The sequence below is a fragment of the Palaemon carinicauda genome, chromosome 8 (assembly GCF_036898095.1).
Source record: "Palaemon carinicauda isolate YSFRI2023 chromosome 8, ASM3689809v2, whole genome shotgun sequence".
NCBI lineage: Eukaryota > Metazoa > Arthropoda > Malacostraca > Decapoda > Palaemonidae > Palaemon > Palaemon carinicauda.
In genome coordinates, this window is record NC_090732.1 from 50,138,631 (window position 1) to 50,144,630 (window position 6,000).

Genomic DNA, 6,000 nt, shown 5'->3' on the forward strand with positions numbered 1-6,000 from the left:
ATGAGTCGCAGACGATGTATTACAATTTACACCCTTCGCCCTTCAGTCCTACCACAAACCTGACAGAGAGTACACGCCTGAGTTTAACCTCTGACATTCACTCATTTTTACTTCTGTTTTTCTCGTTTTCGGCAAGAATTTTATCATTTCAAAGAGGAAAAGACAATTTCAACATCTTGCTAACATGAGGAAGAAGAAAATTCGCTCTATTAAGAGTACAAAAGAGGGTAATATCGGTAGTGCAGAGAGAGAGAGTTAGTTGTGTGGATGGAGAAGCGACAACCTTGCCTAATCCGAGCAAAAGAACCAAGACATTGAGCAAAAGGATCTTCGTTTATGAGTAAATTATGATAAATAACTTTGTTTTAGTTTATCGATATCCAAAAAGGAATAAAGAATTCATAATAATCAGGATTTATTGTTAATGTCTTTGTAGAAATATTAAGAAAAACTTTGAATGCCCACCGACATTCACTTATTTTTACCTTTGTTTTTCTCGTTTTAAGCAAGAAATTTATCAATTCAAAGAGGAAAAGATAATTTCAACATCTTGCTCACATAAGAAAAAAGAAAATTCGCTCTATTAAGAGTTCGGGTAATATTGGTAGTGCAGAGAGAGAGAGAAAGAGAGTCTGTATTGTGGATAGAGGAGTGGTTACCTTGCCTCACAGGAGGCAAAAGAATCAAGATATTGAGCAAAATGATCTTCATTTATGATTAAATTATGATAAATAACTTTGTTTTCTTTTATTAGTACCCAAAAAAGAACATAAAATTCATAATAATCAAAATTTATTCATGTCTTTGTAAAAATACAAAGAAAAACTTCAAGTGCCCGTATCTCAAAACTATACTTATTGATCTTCAGATTCAATAGGCTTCCTTAGTTTGAAAGATATAGCATTGAAATTTGGTATATAACTTAAAATACATTAAAACAATGAAATGAAGCCCTTTTTCCAATTTTTGTTTCATATTATTTTCTTAATTTTTTTCCCTTATTTTTAGGGTTTTTTTTCACCATAATGAAAAAATTCATATCTGGTAAAAAAAAATCACTTTTAGAAAAAAAAAATCATATTATTGGAGGTCTATATCAGGTCTATATAGGGTAGTAATCCCGGATCTTAGTAACAATTATCAGGGGATAAGATAGAATTTGAAAAACAGTGATTTTCAGGATAAATTGCCCTGGCATCACAAAACCGAAGGCCAGAGGCAAAAATCCTATGCAGTTTGGCGATGCCCTAAGTGACCTTATTAAGTGGTATGAATGTCAAACTCCTGTCATTAAAAATTGGCATTAGCCGGCTGGCCCCCTTAAAGCTAAAGCCTTGCCCGTTCACCACAGCTCTCCTTCCGACAGTGCGATATATTGCGTACATTGCAAGAAAGATAAGGACGGAATTCAGTCGTGCCACTGATTCCAAAGCCTGAATTTGGATGACCACTGGAATGCTGTGGTGGATACCAAACTCTGCTTTAGATGCCTAAATGTCGAGCATAATCACAAAGCCTTTGAAGAAGAATCCATGTATGGCCAGTGCGGCTTAGGGACGCATCACAAGCTCTTGTACTATATGAAGAAGACCCCTACAAGGGACAGCCCAAACTCCAAGAGAGCAACTGTGTCCAAGACATGTGAAGAGCCTTAAGTGGGGGCTGACATGACTAGCACTACACCGTCTGATAAAACAAACAACAAAACTTCTCCAGAGGCTGGGACTCCTGCGATGACGGGGCACATACACGATTTGTCCACTGACCAATGACCGAATGATTGTAAAATGTTGAAGCTCATCCCAGTCATGGTGAACGGAATGTGCATTATGATTGGCTTCATAGATGGAGGACCCACACCCACGTAGGCCGCAAGGAGCCTAATAGATCGGCTACGTGTAATGGGAAGGCCTTGTAACCAGACCATGGTAACAGAGGCGGTACGTTCATCTACAAGGAAGTGAGGAGAAAGAGCGAGTAAAAGAAGTCTTTATTACTGACAAGATTAACATATCGACAGACTACATGATGCCTTCGCACTGGCTGGAGAGATGGCCACATATGGCAGACATAGAGCTGCAAAGCATACCAACGGACCACGAACAGGTCGAGTTTGTGATTGGGTTAGACACAACCCTTAACCGAGTCATTCTGGACCAACGCCACGACACTGCCAACGAGCTATCTGCCTACCTAACTAAGCTTAGTTGGGTGGCTTTCGGTTCTACTGGAGACTGGTCTGTATCGAAAGTCTCACCCCTGCATCATGTTCATCGCAAATTTGACTCTCAAAACATGATAGAGCTACTGCAAAGTCATTTTAATCGAGACTTCTTCGAAAAGGAATCACTTTCCAGATTGAAAGATTCCCTAGAGGACAATAGATTCTTTGTCACCTTGAATAACATAACAGCATCGAGATGGAGAGTAAGTGTTCAAGCTGCCATTCAAGGACTCTATTCCTCTACCTGATAATATGAACATGGTGATTCGATGAGCCCGAAGCTTGAAGAGAAGACTAGACAACGACAAAGCTTGCAAGACATCCTACGTAGCTCAGATGGAGAAATATACTGATAAGGGTTATGCTGAAAGGGTTCCTGTAAATTACCTGGACAGGAAGAACGGGCTCGTATGGCTCATGCCACACCATCCTTTCAAAAATAAAGACAGAGTGATCTTCGATCTGAAGGCACGGCACCGAGGAACATCTCTCAACGAACATCTGATACAAGGCCCCGACCTCACCAATAGCCTGATGGGCGTTCTCCTGCATTTTAGAGAGGATCAACATGCCATCACAGCAGACGTGCTGGAGATGTTCCATCAGGTGAAGGTGCCTGAAGAGGACAGAGACTCAAACCTTCAGAATGACGTCACACATTTTTGGCGGAAGATCATCGCCGAGAGTCGTTTACTTCCGCTTATGCAAAACAGCCCTGGACTTCGGAAGTAAGTATAACAAAGAAGCTTCTAACTCTATACACTCTATACACCGCAACTTCTATGTCGATAACCTACTCAAGGTGATGGACGATGAGGAAGAATGCAATGAACTGACCAGAGATCTGATCAACCTGTGTGGAGATGGAGGTTTCTGCCTTAATCAATGGACCTCCAGCAGCAAGCAAATTCTAGCTGCGATCCCCGGAGAAGAACGAGACAACTCGGTGGCTGTCCTAGACCTGTATAAAGATGAACTGCCAAATGAACGAGCCAGAATCGAGTTCAGAATCGTCCTTAAAGAGAAACCCTTCAACCAACAGGGCGTGTTCTCCATTGTTGAATCGATCTAAGACCCCTTGGGCTACTTATCCCCAGTCACTTTGATCACGAAGATCCTGCTGCAAGAAATGTGCTGAAGGAAGCTCTCGTGGGATGAGATGTCTGCTGATAAACTCGTTCGATGGAAGACCTGGCTCGCGCAGCTGCCATAACTAGAAGAGTTCCAAGTGGGAAGGTTCTTCAAACCACCAGACTTTAGAGATGTTAACACCCTTCACCTACACCACTTTGCAGTCCTAAGTCAGAAAGGCTATAGTGTTGTCTCTTACTTACGTGCAGTTGGTGTCGACAGAAAAATCAATTACAGTTTCGTTATAGGACAGGCGAGAGTCGTCCCTCTGAAGAGGACCACCATCTCTCGTCTAGAGCTGACAGCAGCTGCTGTTGCTGCTCAGATGGACTCGAAGCTGAAAACTGAGTTCGATCTGACACTGTCCCCGCAAGCATTAATTGTCTGTTCTTCATCTCTTAAAGTCTCTAAGACAGCAATTTGATTCCTATATTCAATTACAAATATTCCTCTGTGCTCTTCTTCTAAAAGCTTAGTTGTATCAAACCTTGGTATTCTATCCATCTTTCTGTTTGGTGCTTTCAGTTTTAATTTCAGTGTGGCAATGAGGAGCTGGTGATCACTACCAATATCTGCACCTATATAGCTGTTTACATTTCTCAGAGTCCTACTTCTCTCTCTATTAATATACTTTTATTATCTATTCCCATTAATTTTTGCTGGTTTAGCTAATCCCTTATTTCAGTACTGAACTTTATACATCCTGTTAATATGGTCTTATAAAAATAGTGTAATCATCAAGAACAACGGTGTTAGATAGGTTAAAGTTTGACTAAACCCGTTATGATTCTATTTACCTTTTAATATGTTACTAAGAGTTCAAATGGAACTATCAGGTGAATTTCTTATGCCATTTATACAGACTCCTTTGGATTTTAGAATATCTTAATCCATACAATAATGCTTCTTATCACCCTCTTGCGTTGTTGTCTTTACATTTAGTTATTGTCCAACATTCTCAGTTGTAGTGTACTATTCCATGCTAGGCATAGTGCCTGAACAACGACGTGGTACTGGTACTGACAAATCCAGTATATATATATATATATATATATATATATATATATATATATATATATATATATATATATATATATATATATATATACATATATATATATATATATATACATACATACATATATATATATATATATATATATATATATATATATATATATATATATATATATATATATATATATCGTTTTCAATCCAGACAAGTTTAGCACCACTGTCACGAAGGTATTTCTGAATACATACTTTATATACATTAAGAAAGTGAAATTATCCCAGGCACTATATGAAAAGTGTTCATTAATTTTCACGAAAAAGTAGTATTTCACGAGAAATTCTATAGACTCCTTCATTGCAATAACAGCCAAGGGATTTTGAGTTAGGTGAGAACATTTTGAAAAAATTCTAAAGCTGTGTAAATTGTGTCGCAATGAGTTACTGGGAATGGAAGAATTGGTGAAAACCTACAATTCGTTCAGGCCCCTGCTACTTTGTTATAACAGAATTGAATGCACTCCATTTTAGCATTTGCTGAACTTCACAGTATATATATATATATATATATATATATATATATATATATATATATATATATATATATATATATATATATATATACATATATAAATATATATATATATACTGTATATATATATATATATATATATATATATATATATATATATATATATATATATATATATATATATATATATACTGTATATATATATATATATATATATATATATATATATATATATATATATATATATATATATATATAAACATATATATATATATATATATATATATATATATATATGTATATAGATATATGTATATGTATATGTGTGTATACAGTATATACTGTATATATATATATATATATATATATATATATATATATATATATATATATATATATATATATATATATATATATATATGATATTTGGGCATGTTGCTCTACGTTTATAAAGAACAGACCATGTCTTAGTGGCATCCAAAAATCGGAGATAGTTTCTCTCAGGAAAGCTGGCCTGAAGATAGTTTTCAGAGTAACAGCAGATGTACATTTATTTATCAATATTCATTATTTGGTATCAACACATGTTTCGGATTACTTCACGACCCTTCCTCAGGATTGTATTTGTTGGTGGATCCATAATTTTCTTGGTGAATTAATTCACATTATTTGTTGTTGCAGAGGTGATCATAGAGGCTGCACCGCCTGCAAGATCAGGAAGGCAAGACACAAACTACATACTTTGAACCTTCTGCCATTCTAGAGCTGACAAGGGCTTAATTGTTGCTCCTAGTTATCACGAAAATGTATTTGTAATGATCCAAGAGTATGCCAGTTATGGTGATGGTAATTTCCCAGATTTCAGTCATCAATATCGACTCACGAGATAAATGTTTTTGTCCTTGGATTTCGTTATTATCCTCAGCTGCGTAGAAACCAATTCTGTAACGGGAACTGGTACTTACCAGTGATTTATCAATCTTGGGCCCATTCATAATGCCCTTGAACCTGAGAAGGCTACTTCTTTGCTAGTGTTGCATGCCATCACTGGGACTGACAACACTAGCAGCTTTGCTGCAAAGGGAATATTGGCATTCTGAAA